Source organism: Lynx canadensis, chromosome D3 (genome assembly GCF_007474595.2).
Source record: "Lynx canadensis isolate LIC74 chromosome D3, mLynCan4.pri.v2, whole genome shotgun sequence".
Lineage (NCBI taxonomy): Eukaryota > Metazoa > Chordata > Mammalia > Carnivora > Felidae > Lynx > Lynx canadensis.
The window spans coordinates 39,044,789-39,062,849 of NC_044314.2; the positions used below are offsets into that span (position 1 = coordinate 39,044,789).

Here is an 18,061-nt window from a genome sequence, read left to right on the forward strand (position 1 = left end):
CTTCCAGTTCCATCCATGTTGCTGCAAATGGCAGGACTTCATTCTTTCTCATTGCCAAGTAGTATTCCATTGTATATATAAACCACATCTTTGTTATCCATTCATCAGTTGATGGGCAGTTAGGCTCTTTCCATCATTTGGCTATTGTTGAAAGCACTTCTGTAAACATTGCCCCTGTGAATCAGCACTCCTGTATCCTTTGGATAAATTCCTAGTGGTGCTATTGCTGGGTTATAAGGTAGTTCTATTTTTAATTGTTTGAGGAACCTCCACACTGTTTTCCAGAGCGGCTGCACCAGTTTGCATTCCCACCAACAGTGCAAGAGGGTTCCCATTTCTTGACATCCTCACCAGCATCTTTTGTTTCCTGAGTTGTTAATTTTAGCCACTCTGACAAGTGTGAGGTGATATCTCAGTGTGGTTTTGATTTGTATTTCTTTGATGATGAGTGATGAGCATCTTTTCATTTATCTGTTGGCCATCTGCATGTCTTCTTTGGAAAAGGGTCTATTCATGTCTTCTGCCCATTTCTTCACTGGATTATTTGTTTGTCAGGTGTTGGGTTTGGTAATTTCTTTATAGATTTTGGATACTAACCCTTTATCTGATATGTCATTTGCAATTATCTTTTCCCATTCTGTTGGTTGCCTTTTAGTTTTGTTGATTTTTTCCTTTGCAGTGGAGAAGCTTTTTATCTTGATGACGTCCCAATAATTCATTTTTGTGTTTGATTTCCTTGTCTTTGGAGACGTGTCGAGCAAGAAATTGCAGTAGCTGAGGTCAGAAGTTTTTGCCTGTTTTCTCCTCTAGGGTTTTGAGGGTTTTCTGTCTCACATTTAGATCTTTCATCCATTTTGAGTTTATCTTTGTGTATGGTATAAGAAAGTGGTCCAGTTTCATTCTTCTGCTTTTGCTGTCCAGTTCTCCCAGCACCATTTGCTAAAGAGACTGTCTTTTTCCATTGGATACTCTTTCCTGCTTTGTCAAAGATTAGTTGGCCATACATTTGTGGGTCCAATTCTGGGTTCTCTATTCTATTCCATGGTCTATATGTCTGTTTTTGTGCCAATACCATACTGTCTTGATGATTACAGCTTTGTAATAGAGGCTAACATCTGGGATTGTGATGCTTCCCACTTTGGTTTTCTTTTTCAACATTACTTTGGCTATTCAGGGTCTTTTGTGGTTCCATACAACTTTTAGGATTGTTTGTTCTAGCTTTGAGAAGAATGCTGGTGCAATTTTTATTGGGATTGCATTCAGTGTGTAGGTTGCTTGGGGTGGTAGTGATATTTTAACAATATTTATTCTTCCAATTCATGAGCATGGGATATTTTTCCATTTCTTTGTGTCTTCTTCAATTTCCTTCATAAGTTTTCTGTAGTTTTCAGCATAGAGATCTTTTACATCTTTGGTTAGGTTTATTCCTAGGTATTTTATGTTCTTGGTGCAATTGTAAATGGGATAAATTTCTTGGTTTCTCTTTCTGTTGCTTCATTATTGGTATATATAAATGCAACTGATTTCCATACATTTTTTGTATCCTGTGACTTTGCTGAATTCATGTATCAGTTCTAGCAGCTTTTTGGTAGAGTCTTTTGGGTTTTCCACACAGAGTATCAGGTCATCTGTGAAAAGTGAAAGTTTGACTTATTTGCCAATTTTGATGCCTTTTATTACATTTTGTTGTCTTATTGCTGATACTAGGACTTCCAATACAATGTTAAACAACAGCAGTGAGAGTGGACATCCCTGTCATGTTCCTCATCTCAGGGGGAAAGTTCTCAGTTTTTCCCCATTGAGGATACTAGCTGTGGGCTTTTCATATATGACTTTTATGATGTTTAGGTATGTTCCTTCTATCCCGACTTTCTTGAGGGTTTTTGTTAAGAGAGGATGCTGCATTTTATCAAATGCTTTCTCTGCATCTGTTTACAGGACTGTATGATTCTTACCCTTTATTTATTAATGTGATGTATCACAGTGATAGATTTTCAAATATTGAACCAGCCCTGCAGCCCAGGAATGAATCCCACTTGACCGTGGGGAATAATTATTTTTATACACTGTTGAATTCGATTTGATAGTATCTTGTTGAGAATTTTTACATCCATATTCATCAGGCATATTTGCCTATAATTCTCCTTTTTGGGGGCAGTTTCTGTCTGGTTTGGGAATCAAGGTAATGTTGATGTCCTAGAATGAGTCTAGAAGCTTTCCTTCCATTTCTATTTTTCAGAACAGCTTGAGAAGGATAGGTATTTACTGTGCTTTAAACGTCTGGTAAGAGTCTATGATTCTTACTTGTTGGGAGATTGTTGATAACTGATTCAATTTCTTTACTAGTTTTGGGTCTGTTCAAATTTTCTATTTCTTTCTTTTTGAGTTTTGGTAGTGTGTGGGTGTCTAGGAATTTGTCCATTTCTTCCAGGTTGTCCAGTTTGTTGGCATATAATTTTTCATAGTATTCTCTGATAATTGCTTGTATTTCTGAGGGGTTGGTTGTGATAAGTCCATTTTCGTTTGTGATTTTGTCTGTTTGTGTCCTGTCTCTTTTCCTTTTGAGAATTCTGGCTAGAGACATCAATTTTGTTTATTTTTTCAAAAAAACAAGCTCTTAGTTACATTGATATGTTCTACTGGTGTTTTGGATTCTATATTGTTTGTTTCTGCTCTGATGTTTATTATTTCCTTTCTGCTGGCCTTGGGGTTTCTTTTCTGTTCTGCTTCTAGTTCCTTCAGGTGTGCATTTAGATTTTGTATTTGGGATTTTTCTTGTTTCTTGAGATAGGCCTGGATTGCAATGTATTTCCCTCTTAGGACTGCCTTTGCTGCATCCCAATGAGTTTGGACTGTCGTGTTTTCATTTTCATTTGTTTCCATATATTTTTTAAATTTCTTCTTTAATTGCCTGGTTGACCCATTCATTCTTTAGTAGGGTGTTCTATAACCTCCATACATTTGGAGGTTTCCCAAACTTTTTCCTGTGGTTGATTTGAAGTTTCATAGCATTGTGATCTGAAAGTGTGTATAGTATGATCTCAATTATTCTATATTTATTGAGGCTGTTTTGTGACTCAGTATGTGATCTATCTTGGAGAATGTTCCATGCGCACTTGAGAAGAATGTGTATTCTGCTGTTTTAGGATAAAAAGTTATGAATATATCTGTCAACTCCCTCTGGCCCAGTGTATCATTCAAAGCCATTGTTTCTCTATTGATTTTTCTCCTTAGATGATCTGTCCGTTGTTGTAAGTGGAGTGAGTATAAAGTCACCTGCAATTACCACATTCTTATCAATAAGATTGCTTATGTTTGTGATTAATTGTTTTATATATTTGGGAGCTCCAAATCGGGTACATAAACATTTATAATTGTTAGCTCTTCTTGATAGATCCCATAATTATGATATAATGACCTTCTTCATCTCTTGTTACAACCTTTAGTTTAAAATCTAGTTTGTCTGATATAAATATGGTTATTCCAGCTTGCTTTTGACTTCCAGTAGCATGATAGATGGATCTCCATCACCTCACTTTCAATCTGAAGGTGTCCTCACATCTAAAATGGGTCTCCTGTAGGCAATAAATAGATGGGTCTTGTTTTTTTGTTTTTGTTTTTTTTTTTTATCCATTCTGATACACTATGGCTTTTGATTGGAGCATTAATCCATTTACATTCAGCATTATTATTGGAAGATATGGATTTACTGTCATTGGGTTATCTGTAGGTTTCATGCTTGTAGTGATGTCTCTGGTCCTTTGTAGTCTTTGTAACATTCCACTCACAGAGACCCCTTAGGATCTCTAGTAGGTCTGGTTTAGTGGTGATGAACTCCTACAGTTTTTGTTTGTCTGGGAAAACCTTTATCTCTCCTATTCTGAATGATAGTCTTGTTGGGTAAAGGATTCTTGGGTTCATATTTTTCCTATTCATCACATTGAATATTTCCTGCTATTCCCTTCTGTGCTGACAAGTTTCAGTAGAGAGGTCTGCTACTACCCTTATGTGTCTACCCTTGTTTGTCTCTAGCTGCTTTCAGAATTCTCTCTTTATCTTTGTATTTTGCTAGTTTCACTATGGTATGTGGTGAAGATCGATTCCTGTTACATCTGAAGGGAGTTCTCTGTGCCTCCTAGATTTCAATGTCTGTTTTCTTCCCCAGATTGAGGGCGTTCTCAGCTATGATTTGTTTAAGTACACCTTCCACCCCTTTCTTTCTCTCTCTCTCTCTCTCTCTCTCTCTCTCTCTCTCTCTCTCTCTCTCTCTCCTTCTTCTGGGACTCTTATGATACGGATATTATTATGTTTCATGGAATCACTTAGTTCTCTAATTCTCCCCTCGTGGTCTAGAATTTTTTTTATCTCTTTCTCAGCTTCATCTTTTTCCATAATTTTATCTTCTCTTTCACTTATTCTCTCCTCTGTCTCTTCAATCCTCACTGTCACCACATCTAGTTTATTTTGTACCTCACTTACATTTCTTAATTCATCCTGACTAGTTTTTAGTTCCTTGATCTCTGCAGCAATAGATTCTCTGTTGTCTTCTATGCTTTTTCTAAGCCCCGAGATTAATCTTATGACTATTATTCTAAATTCTTGTTTAGTTATATTGTTTATATCTGTTTTGATCATTTCTTTAGCTCTCATTTCTTTCTGGAATTTCTTTTGAGGAGAATTCTTCCATTTCATTATTTTGGCTAGTTTTCTGTCCCTTATGTGTTTTAAAAGTTTGTTATGTGTCCTGCACCTGTGAGCACTACTATATTAAAAAGTGGTCATGCCCTGTCTTGTGCCTGGCTCTTCAGGAAGTGTTTTTTGGAGTGTGTTACATGCTGTCTGTTGTTGTGACTCTGGTTGTTTTATCTCCCTACTTATACTGATGTTTTGGACCCTCCACCAGGTGTGCTTTGATTGTTCATTGAAGTAGCCCTATAGCCTGCCAGGTTGTCCCCATGGGCCCCTGGAGATACTCTGTCACGTAGCAGCCTGGACTCTTGGAATTCAGAGTCCTCTGGGCTTAAGACTGCTGTGTCTGAGGGACAAGGGAAGTTTGGATCCCCCTATTTCTCTGCCATGTTGGATCTCACTTGTAAACTATTTTGAAGAAAGACCTTATTTATTGGTATTTATAAAATGGATAAATGTCTTATAAAGAAAAAAAATAATCTTAAAGGTTACGAAGATTTCATGGAGCTCATGATGGCTATGGTTATTTGGATTACAATCGTGGGGGGAAAAATACACTAGCTTCTATAAGTGTGTTCCCCAGATGAGCAGTGTTACAAAGTGAATGTGTCCTCATGTAATTCCTACGTTGAAATCCTAACCCTCGGGGCGCCTGGGTGGCGCAGTCGGTTAAGCGTCCGACTTCAGCCAGGTCACGATCTCGCGGTCCGGGAGTTCGAGCCCCGCGTCGGGCTCTGGGCTGATGGCTCAGAGCCTGGAGCCTGTTTCCGATTCTGTGTCTCCCTCTCTCTCTGCCCCTCCCCCGTTCATGCTCTGTCTCTCTCTGTCCCAAAAATAAATAAAAAACGTTAAAAAAAAAAAAAAAAAAAAAAAAAAAGAAATCCTAACCCTCAGTGTGATACTAAGAGGTGGGGCCTTGGAGAGGTGATTAGGTTATGAGTGTGGAGCACTCATGAATGGGCTTTTTCTTCTTGAGGTGGCCTGACTTGATGTATGCTTCACTCTTATGACCACTTTTGCTGCATTCCAAGGTTTTGGACCCTCGTGTTCTTATTTTCATTTGTTTCTGTGTATTTTTTTTATTTCTTCTTTATTTTTTTGATTGACCGATTCATTCTTTCATAGGATGTTCTTTAGCCTCTTTGTATTTTTGGTCTTTCTAAATTTTTTCCTGTGGTTGACGTCAAGTTTTATAGCACTGTGGTCAGAAAATATGCATGGTATTATTTCAGTCTTTTTGAACTGTTGAGTCCTGATTTGTGACTTAATATGTGATCAGTTATGGAGAATGTCCCCTGTGCACTTGAAAATAATGTGTATTCTACTTTAGGATGAAATAATCTGGGTATATCTGCTTAGTCCATCTGGTCCAGTATGTTATTCTAAAGCCATTGTTTCCTCGTTGATTTTCTGCTTAAATGATCTGTCCATTGCTATAAGTGGGGTGTTAAATCTAATACTATTATTATTATCAATGAGTTTCTTTACGTTTGTTTTATATATTTGGGGTTCTTTCAAGTTAGGGGCATAAATATTTATAATTGTTAGATCTTGTTGGTTATGATGTATTTCCCTTCTTCATCTCTTGTTACAGTCTTTGGTTTAAAAATCTATTTTGTCTGATATAAGTATTGTTACTTATTGTAGCTTTCTTTTGATGTCCATTTGCATGATAAATGTTTCTCCATCCCCTCGCTTTTAAGCTGGATGTGTTTTTCAGTCTAAAATGAGTCTCTTGTAGGCGGCGTGTAGATGGGTCTTGTTTTTAATCCATTCTGACATCCTTTGTCTTTTGATTGGACCATTTAATTCATTTATATTCAGAGTGATTCTTGATAGACATGAATTTAGTGCCATTGTATTACCTGTTAAGTCATTTCTGGAGATTTTCCCTGTTTCTTTCTAGTCTTTGTCACTTTTGGTCTTTCTTTCCCACTCAGAGAGTACCCTTTAATACTTCTTACAGGGCTGAATTAGTGGTCACGAACTCCTTTAGTTTTTGTTTGTCTAGGAAACTCTTTATCTCCTATTCTGAATGATAGCCTTGCTGGATAGAGTATTCTTGACTGCTTATTTTCCCCATTCAGCGTGTTAAATATATCATACCACCCCCTTCTTGCCTGTTAAGTTTCTGTAGAGAGATCTTCTGCTAACCTTATTTGTCTTCTCTGGTAAGTTAGGGATTTCTTTTGTCTCCCTGCTTTTAGGATTTTTTCTTTACAATTTGCAAATTTAACTATAATATGTCTTGGTGTTGGCCTACTTTTGTAGATTTTGATGGGACTTCTCTCTGCCTCCTGGATTTGGATGTCTTTTTCCTTCCTCAGATGAGGAAAGTTTTCAGCTATTATTTGTTCAAGTTAACTTCCTGCCCCCTTTTTCCCTCTTTTCTTCTTCTGAGACTCCTATGATACAAATGTTGTTATGCTTTATGGAATCACAGAGTTCCTTAAGTTTGCCTTCATGATCTAAGATTTTCTTCCCCCCTTTTGTGCAACTTTATTATTTTCCATAATTTTATTTTCTACATCACTTATTCATTCCTCTGCTTCTTCCACCCTTGTCGTTGTTACACCAGTTGATTTTGCATCTTTGTTATTTTAATTTAATTTAAGCATTTTTTAATTTAAGCCTGGCTAGTTTTTAAGTCTTTTGTCTTTGTGGAGAGAGATTACCTGGTGTCTTCTATACTTTTCTCAAGCCCAGCTAGTATCCTTATGATTGTTGTTTTAAATTCTGGATCAGACATATTACTTATATCTGTTTCAATTAGATTCCTAGCCATGACCTTTTCTTGTTATTTCTTAGGGGATGAGTTCCTCTGTCCTGGAATTTTGCTTATATATCTGTCTTCTTCTGTGTGTTAGGAAAGCCTGGTATGTTTTCTGCTCCTGAGAGTAATGTTTTTATGCAGAAATAGTCACATACTGTCCAGGTTGTGGCACTTCAGGAAGTGTCTCTGGTGCTGCATGTCTCTGCTGCTGTGTTTTGACTGCTTTGTCCCTTAGGCCAATCCTCTGCAGAGTTTTTGCTTTCCTGCAGTGGGGAGTGTTTGGACCTTGTCCAGAGTGTGGTGAGTTTTAACTGGGTGTGCTCTGGTCTGTTTGTTAAAAGAGACTTGATGCTATTTTCACTAGAGCTGAAGATTTGCAGAACTCTATGTTCAGTAGATGTGGTGTGGCAGGGATTTGTGCTGGTCTTTTGGGGGGTGGAGACCACTGATCTGGTTCTCAGGCACACTGGCCAGAGAGAAGCAGCACCTGGAGAGCACAGGGTGGGCAGGGCTTGCTGTAAGTGTTTTAGGCCACCATTGTTAGCCCTGTGCTGCTTACTGAAGTTAGTTCATGCTATAGGTGAGGGAGGGAAATGGTGCTGGCCAGCTCCTTCTTCCCCAGAGATGAGAGTTCTCACATGCTACTATCAAACAATCCCTCCCAGAAGACAGAACAATTTCCCCTTGGGTGTCTCAGATGTCTTTCAGATTGTTGCCTTCACACTGTGTCCAAGTTGCTTGCCCACCTGGAGCAGTACAGTGCACTTTTGACTCTGTCTCAGCCAGGCCTGCTGAGTTTTAAAACTCAAAATGTTAGGGACCTGGTATGGCAGTATCCATGCTGGTCTTCTGGGGAAAGGTCTTTCATGCTTGAACTGATACAGGTTTGACCCAGAAGGTCAGTCACCGCAGAGCACAGGAGAATATTTTTGTAATAAAGCACAGTAAAGATCCAGTGTCCAGGTTAGCCACCCTTAACTTGTGTGTCTGCATCTATGCTGAGAGGTAGAAGAGGGAAATGGCACCCACTGGTTCCTTTGTTTCCAAAGAGGCAATGTCATGTTTCTCAGATGCACCGCAAGAAGGAGGAATCATATCTCCCAGTGTATTTAGGTGATGCTCAGATTGTGCTGTCCCCCCTCCTTCTCTAAAGGAGCACTGCAGCACCCTCAGGGCTCTATATCAGCCGCTCCATAGACCTCTAAAACTCTAGTCTTTGATCCCTATTGGTTGCAAAATCTCATGAAAATCAGCTCCTCTTGTTTTCCCCAGTCAATGGCTTTGGAAAAGCGTTTTCTTTTTATAACCTCCTGTGCACCCCTCTGTCCTTTTGTCTCCTCTCTCTCCACCTGGACTCCCACTCCTCTGCAGTATCCATGATCCATTTCTCCCATAACCACATTTCTGCACCTCCTTCCTTCCACGGTGTGGTCTCCGCTCTCTCTCTGGTTGTACAGTTTGTTCTGTCAGTCCTCAGATTGATTCCTTGGGTATTCAGAATGATTTGATATTTATCCAGCTGTGTTTGAGGGATGAGATAAGCCTAGGGTCTTCTTACTACACTGTCTTAGCTCCTCTCAGCTGAGAAAGGTCAGTATTAACTCTTCTGTAAATGTTTGGTGGAATTCACCTGTGAAACCATCTCATGCCACACCTTCATTTGTTGGGAGTTTTCCTATTACTAGTAACAAAATTGAATCAGTAATAAATCTGTTTAGATTTTCTATTTCTTCCTGATCCAGTTTAGAATTATTGGATGTTTTTAGGAATTTATCTATTTTTTCTATATTGTATAATTTGTTGGCATATAAATTTTTGAAGTAGTCTTATATAATCCTTTGTATTTCTGTGGTGTTGGTTCTAATTTCTCTTTCATTTGTGGTTTTGAGTCTTCTCTTTTTCTTGATAAGTCTGGCTAAAGGTTTGTGCATTTTATCTTTTCACAGCACCATTGATTTTTTTTCTGTTATTTGTGTCTCTATTTCATTTACTTCTTTTCTGATCTCTATTATTTTCTTCTTCTAACTTTGGGTTTTGCTCTTCCTTTTCTAGTTCCTTTAGGTGTAAGCCTAACCTGTTTGTTTGAGATTTTTCTTGTTTCTTGAGGTGTACCTGTGTTGCTGTATACTTTCTCTTAGAGCTGCTTTTGATGCATCCCAAAGATTTTAGTCTGTTGTGTTTCCATTTGCTTTTGTCTCCAGATATTTTTTAATTTACTCTTTGATTTCTCCATTTGCTTATTGGTTTAATAGAATATTGTTTAGCCTCCATGTATTTTTGTTTTTCCATCTTTTTTTTCTTGTGACAGATTTCTGGTTTCGTACCATTTGAGTAGATAAGATGCTTGATTTGATTTTAGTCTTTTTAAATGTATTAAGATTTGTTTCGTGGCCTAACACATGATGTATCCTGGAGAATGTTTCATGTGCAGTTGAGAATGTCTGTTCTCTTCATTTTGGATGAAGTGTTCTCTAATAATCTATTAAGTCCATCTAGTCTAATGTGTCATTCCAAATAACTGTTTCCTTATTGATTTTCTGTCTGGGTGATCTGTCCATTGATGTAAATGGGGTGTGAAAGTCCCTAATATTATTGTATTACTTTGAATTTCTCACTTTATATCTTTAATATTTGCTTTATATATTTAGGTGCTCATAGTTGGGTATACAGATAAACAAAATTATTTTGTCCTCGTTGGATTGATCCCTTTATCATTATGTAATGCCCTTCTTTGTCTCCTGTTGCAGTCTGTTTTAGAGTCTGTTTTGTCTGATGTAAGTATTGCTCCCCTACCTCTTTTCTTTTTTTCAGTTCATTCATTCACCCTTTGTTTTTGATTGAAGCTTTTAGTCCATTTACATTTAAAGTTAGGTGTGTACATATTGTCATTTTCTTAGTTTTCTGGTTGTTTTTATAGTTCTTCTCTGTTCCTTTCTTTTTCTCTTGCTTTCTTCCCTTGTGATTTGTTAACTTTCTTTAGCCTTATGCTTGGATTCCTTTCTCTTTATTTTTTGTGTATTTATTACAGGTTTTTGGCATGTGGTTACCATTAGGTTAATATATAATAACATATGTATGTAGCAGTCTGTTTTAAGTTGATGGTCACTTAAGTTCAAATACATTCTAATTATGCTATGTTCTTACTTTCTCCCTCCCCACATTTTATGTATGTAATCTCATATGTTACATCATTTTATTTTGTGTATCCCATAACTAATTTTTATAGATGTAATTGATTTACTACTTTTGTCTTTGAACCTGCATACCAGCTTTATAAGTAATTAATCTTCCACCTTTACTATATGTTTCCTTTTATCAGTGAAAAATTTTCCTTTCATAATTATTTTTACTTGTACTCATTACCTTTTCCATTGAAAGAAGTCTTTTTAATCTTTTTTTTAAGGCTTAGTGGTGATGAACTGCTTTGACACTTTTTTGGGGGGAGAGGGGGGAGTCTGGAAAACTCTTTATTCCTCCTTCAATTCTGAATGATACCTGCCAGGTAGAATAACCTTGGCTTTATTTTTTTGTTTTTTGTTTTTGTTTTTTTTTTAGCACTTTGAGTTTATCCTGTCACTCCCATCAGGCCTATAAAATTTCTACTGAAAAATCAATTGTAATAGCTTTATAGGGTTTCCCTTGTTATAGAATTACTTGCTTTTCTCTTACTGCTTTTAAAATTCTCTATTTTGGGGGTGCCTGGATGGTTCAGTCAGTTAAGCATCCAACTTTGGCTCAAGTCACAATCTCATGGTTTGTGGGTTCGAACCCTGCATTGGGCTTGGTGCTCACAGGTGGGAGCCTGGAGCTGCTTCAGATTCTGTGTCTCCTTCTCTCTCTGCCCCTCCCCCACTTGTGCTCTGTTTCTCAAAAATAAATGTGAAAAAAAGATTGTCTATATTTAATTTTTGACATTTTACTTATAATTTTTCTTGGTATGGACCTCTTTGTGTTCATTTTGTTTGGAGCTCTCTGCTTCCTGAACTAGGACATCTATTTTCTTCATCAGGTTAGGGAAGTTTTCAGCTATTATTTCTTCTTGTAATTTTTGAGTCCCTTTTTCTCTTTTCCTTCTGTGACCCTTATAATGTGAATGTTAGCATGCTTGATACTGTCCCAGAGGTCCCTTAGCTATCCTCCTTTAAAAAAAAATCTCCCTTCTCTCTGCTGTTCATTTGGGTTATTTCTAATACCCTGTCTTCCAGATTGCTGATACATTCTTCTGCTTCCTCTAATCTACTTTTGATTTCCTCTAATGTATTTTTAATTTCATTTGTTGTATTTTTCAGCTTTGATTCATTCTTTTTTATATTTTATATCTCTTTGTTGAAGTTTTCACTGAGTTCATCCACTTTTATGTCTGGTGAGCATCTTTATCACCATTACTTTTAAATCCTCATGAGTCAGATTGCTTATCTCTATTTCATTTAGTTCTTTTTTCTGAGGTTTTTTCTTGCTTTGTTTGTTTGTTTGGAACATGTGTCTGTTTCTTCATTTTATGTGACTTTCTGTGTTTGTTTTATGTATTAAATAAGTCATCTATATCTCCTGATCTTGAAAGTAGTGGACTTATGTAGAAGATATCCAAGGGGCCCATAATACAACCTCCCTGGTCACTATGATCATGTGCTCCAGGGGCATCCTTTGTATGGGCTGTGTGCACCCTCCTGTTGTGGCTATGCTGATGAGCAGGGCTTTTCCTGGGCTTGGCCGGTTGCAATGACCAGTTGCAATGAACAATTGCAACTACTGTGAGTGCACCATTGGACAGGGCTGGCCCCAGTGTGACTGGCTGAGAAGCCCAGCTATAGCTGCTGTGGGCATACTGGTAGGTAGAGTTAGCCCCTGCTTCAGCTTGTTGAGAAACCAAACCAAACTCTTGTGGGTGTACCGATGGTCAGGACTGTCTGGGGCAAGAGTTACTTTAGAGGTGTGTCGGTCCTGGCCAGGACTACCTGCTGGGTGTGGCATGGCTGTAGTGACTTTGGGAGGACGATGGTCCCCACTGAGGCTGCCTGCCAGGTGTGGTGGAGCAGAAGTTTCTTTGGAGGAGTACTTGCCGGGTGGGCAGTTTGGGTGAGGTGGATTCACAGAACCCAGGGGAAGAGCAAGCATTATTAGCCACACAGATGGGTGTCAGAACTAGGTCCTGCTAGCATCTGGCCAGTTGGGCTGAAAGAGGCAAGAAAAACTGTGTCTTTCAGCACTTGCATTCCTGGAGAGAGGTCCTAAAGATCCCTACCTTTCTAATACATGCCTAAAGTTAGTAAATCTTCATGTGTAATCCAGACACTTTTAAAACTGCTGCCACTGTGCTATGTCTAGGAGTAAGTGAGATAGCATGCCGACCCTTTATGAGCAGAGTCTCAGTCTTCTGTAGGCTTCCAGTTATCCTGGAGTTAAGCACCCTGAGTTTTAAAGTTCCCAGAGTCAAGCTCCACTGTTTTTCAAAGCTAGACTTTATGGAGGTTTGTCATCGTGGTGCACATCTCCAGTGCTAGTAGTGCCCAATGTAACTCTTGATTCCCTTTACTCCTCTGGGGGTGGGGGGGGGGAGGGTGGTGGTCTCTTGTCTGTGATATTCCTCCTTGATAAATCATCTTCAGGTGGTACTCATGCATGCCAATTGAGAGAACCACTGTGCTACCCAACATTACATCTTGAAGAACAGGCTTGAAAAACTGGCATCATTTTTAAGTTCCAAAAAAGTACCTGCAGTTTTAAAATTATTAAGTGATGGGGCACCTAGTTGGCTCATTCAGTTAAGCATCCAACTCTTGATTTTGGCTCAGGTCATGATATTACAGTTGTGAGTTCAAGCCCAACATCAGGCTCTATGCTGACAGTGCAGAGCCTGCTTTGGATTTTCTGTCTTCTTCTCTCTCTGCCTCTCTCTCACACAAAAATAAATAAACATTAAAAAAAATTGAGAGATTACATCTTTCAGAGGTCATGATCAAAAGGAAAGATATTGAAATAACTAAAATTTCATGAGAATTTTCAAAATAATTGTTAAATTTAGTCCATTATTGGAGAAACGCTCAGAAAACAAAATGTCAACTGTGATTTATTTATCCAAAACTGTTTAATATTAATTTCAATCATTGGAAAGCATATACAAAATGATAAATCAGTAACAAAATAACACATACCGATCCATGGCTGTACAAACGGATAATTGCAGATTCACATGCAGTTTTTAGTAATAATACAGACATATCTTGTATGTTTTTCACATAGCGAAATATAACGTTCCAACTATCATGTAGAAAAATATCTTCTATGAAGTTTATTTTGATAGAGCAGAGGAGGGGCAGAGAGAGAAGAAGAGAGAGAATCTCAAGTAGCCTCCATGCTATCAGTGCAGAGCCTGATGCAGGGCTCAAAACCACGAACCATGAGACCATGAATTGAGCCAAAACCAAGAGTCAGATGCTTAACCAAATGAGCCACCCAGGTGCCCCAAAAAATCTTTTTGATAAAACAAGTAAGAAGTTACAAATGCCTAATTTGAAATATATTATGACTATATCATTGTGTTGTCTTTATACTTATTTAATAAATTATTGAAAGAAAACTCAGATAAAATATTCTAAAAAAGAGAAGGGAAATCAGTAGACATTCTGATACTGGAAGTAACTGACTTATAATTTCAGATCTTACTAAAGGCAGTATTTAAGAATAAGAAAAATGCAACTAATGAAGAAGAATTAACTAACACATTGGGAGAAGATTTAAATTTCATATTGAATTTGACAGAAAATGCCAATATTAAGAAAACAAACTCATAAAATGTCACTTTAATGAAGACATCAGTCACTTCCTAGGAAAACTTGAAATGCTCTAAAAATTCATGGTTTAGACATAAAAGGTACTTGATTGAGGGTCTCCCTGACAGAAAACAATGTAACAATTTACATGATATTAGCAATAATTAATTTGAAGAGCAAAGGAAAGTTTCTAAACTATCAACAGTACAAGACACGTTTCCATCAGACAGACTGAAGTAAAGACAGAATCATTTTTCTGTTCTCAATAGGATATGATAATACGAAATAATTGTCATATGAAGAAGCAATCAAAGAGCATGCAGCCAAGAAATGTGAAATAGTATTACAGAGATGTGTTAAGGAGTTACTTAATTTCTGAAATATTTTTTTTTTTGCATTTTGTGATGATCGTAGCATTTATAAGCTTTTTAGTCTCATAATTTACTTTTTCTCTTATTATATCTCTCTGTATCTAATTTTTTTCAAATAAGTGTGCCCTGCCTCCAACTTTTCTAACTTTCAGGCCTCAAAAAACCTGCGTCAAGTCAGTCCTATGAGCTTAGAATGCTGCTATGAGCATAGATTAATGCTTCTTTAAATGTTTCATGAATTATTGTTATGAAAAATATTTGAAATGGAAGAGACACCAAACTGAAACTTACAGATTTTAAATTTCATTTTGAAAGTTTAAAGTGTATTGAAAAATAGAGAAAATAATACACAGAACTGCTAATATCCGTCAGCCATATTCAACAATGATTAAGACTCCATGCTTTTTTCACTTTTTTCCTTTCTTCTGTAGTATTTTAAGGCAAATCTCAGATATCTGTGTCATTTCATCTCTTATACCTAAATTCATGTCTCTAACAAGTGTGGGCATTTTCTTACATAAACATTTACTTAACCAAATGTTAGGTCTTACATCTTGTAAAATTAATAACAATTCAATGTTATCATGTAATACCCTCCATAGATAGTCAAATAGTCCCAAATGTTTTTCAAAATTTTTGCATTGGGTTTATTTGAATCACGATACAAGCAAAGTCAGCACATTTAATTTTATTAAAAGCCTAACCTCAGATGCGTTACGGGTTCAGTTCCAGGAAATCACAGCAAAGTGAACATCGCAATAAAATGAGTATCATAATAAAGCTAGCAAATAAATTTTTGGTTTCCAGTGCAGAAAAAAGTTATATTTGCAATATACCATAGTCTATTAAGTGTGCAATAGAATTATGTCTAAAAAACAATGTGAATTTTTTTTTTTTTTTTGAGAGTGTGAGCAGGGGAGTGGCAGAGGGCGAAAAATCTTTAAGCAGGCTCCATGCTCTAGCAGGGAGCCCAATACAGGGCTCCATCTCATGACCATGAGTTGATGACCTGAGTCAAAATCAAGAGTAGGACACTTAAGTGACTGAGCCACCCAAGGCACCCCACAATGTGCATATTTTAATTAAAGAACACTTCGTTGCTAAAAAATGCTAACCATCATCTGAACTTTTAGTGAGTTGTAATCTTCTTGCTGATGGAGGGTTGTGCCTTGACATTGATGGCTGCTGACTGATCAAGATTGTGGTTGCTGAAAGTTGGGGTAGCCATGGAAATTTCTTCAGATAACAATGAAGTTGGCCAAATTAATGGACTCTTCCTTTTACAAACAGTTTCTCTCTCATACAGTGCTGTTTGATAGCGTTTGAGCGCAGAACTTCTCTCAAAACTGGGGTCCATCCTCTCAAACCCAGCATTGCTTTACCAACTAAGTGTATGTAATATTCTAAATCTTCTGTTGTTATTTCAACAACCTTCACAGCATCTTCTCCAGGAAGAGATTCCATCTCAAGAAATTACTTTCTTTGCTCATCCATGAGAAGCAAGTCCTCATCTGTTCAGGTTTTATCATAAAATAAATCACCAATTCAGTCACATCTTCAGGCTCCACTTCCGCTTCTAGTTCTGTTTCTATTAATATCACATCTGCAGTTACTTCTTCCACTGAAGTCTTGAACCCCTCATTGTCACCCATGAGGACTGAAATCAGCTTCTACACTCCTGTGATGTTGATACTTTAACCTCTTCCTATGAATCACAAATGGTTCTGAATGGCATCTAGAATGGTGAATGCTTTCCAGGAGGTTTTCAATTTACTTTGCTCAGAACCATCAGAAGAATTACTGTCTGTGGCAGCTATAGCTTTATGGTATGTATTTCTTATATATATAATAAGACTTAAAAGTCAAAATGACTCCTTGATCTGTGGACTCTAGAATGGATGTTGTGTTAGCAGGCATAAAAACATTAATCTCATTGTACGTTTCCATTAGAGCTCTTGGGTGACCAGATGCATTGTGACCAAAATGCAGTATTATTTTGAAAGGAATCTTGTTTTCTGAGCAGTAGGTCTCAACATTGGGCTTAAAATGTTCAATCAACCATGTTGTAAACAAATGTGCTGTCATCAAGCCTTTGTTTTTCCATTTATAAAGTGAAGGTAGAATAGATTTGGCATAATTCTTAAGGACCCTAGGATTATCCTACTGGTCAATGAGCTTTGGCTTCAACTTATAACCCTTAACAAGAGAGTCAGCCTATCCTTTAAAGCTTTGAAGCCGGGCATTGATTTCTACCTAGCTATGAAAGTCTAGATAGCATCTTCTTCCAATATAAGGCTGTTACATCTTATATTAAAAATTTGTTATTTAGGGGCGCCTGGGTGGCTCAGCCAGTTCGTGAGTTCAAGCCTTGTGTCGGGCTCTGTGCTGACAGCTCAGAGCCTGGAGCCATCTTCAGATTCTGTGTCTACCTCTCTCTCTGCCCCTACCCTGCTCATGCTCAGTCTCTCTCTCTCTCAAAAATAAAATAAACATTACAAAATTAAAAAAAAAAAGAATTTGTTATTTAGTATAGCTATCTCTATTTTCTTAGGTAGGTCGTCTGAATAATTTGCTTCTATGTCAGTGCTTGCTGCTTCACCTTGCACTTTGATGTTAGGGAGATGGCTTCCTCCCTTAGACCTCATGAACCAACCTCTCTGCTAGCTTCAAACGTTTCTTCTTTAGCTCCCTCACCTCTCTCAGCCTTCATAGAACTGAAGAGAGTTAGGGCCTTTTTCTGGATTAGGCTTTGGCTTAAGAGAATGTTATGGCTGTTTTGATCTTCTATACAGACCACCAGACTTTCTCCAGATCAGTAATAAGATTGTTTTGCTCTCTAACCATTTGTGTCCTCACTGCAGGAGCGCTTTTAATTTCCTTCAAGGGCTTTTCCTTTGCATTCACAGCTTGGTTAACTGTTTGGCACAAGAGACCTAGCTTCTGGCCTGTCTCGGCTTTTGACACGCCTTCTTCACTGAGCTTCATCATTTGTAGCTTTTGATTTAAAGTGAGAGACAAGTGACTCTTTCAGTTGACACTTAGAGGCCATTATAGGATTATTAATGGGACTAATTTTAATATTGTTGTTATCTTAGCTAATAGTAAGGCCCAAGGAGAGGGAGAGAGATGGGGGAACAGCTGGTCAGTGGAGCAGTCAACAACATACTTTCTCAATTAACTGTCTTCTATGGGCATGGTTTGTGACGCCCCCCCCCCAAACAATTACAATAGTATCATCAATGTTCACCGATCTCAAATCACCATAACAACTATAATAATGAAGAAAAAGTTGAAAATAGTGTAAGAATTACCAAGTGTGACAGAAAGTGAGCTTAATGCTGTCCGAAAAAATGGTGCTGATAGACTTGCTTGACACAGGGTTGCCACAAACCTTCAATTTGTAAAAACAACAACAACACAGTATCTGTAAAATGCAGTAAAACAAGGTATATCTGTTT

The 18,061-nt window shown here is 37.6% G+C and overlaps 1 protein-coding gene across 2 annotated transcripts in view; it reads left to right on the forward strand.

Moving 5' to 3' along the window:
• The window catches only part of NOL4 (nucleolar protein 4), a 417,756-nt gene that overhangs the window by 270,841 nt on the left and 128,854 nt on the right, over positions 1–18,061 (forward strand). The gene's annotated exons all lie outside the window — the stretch shown is intronic.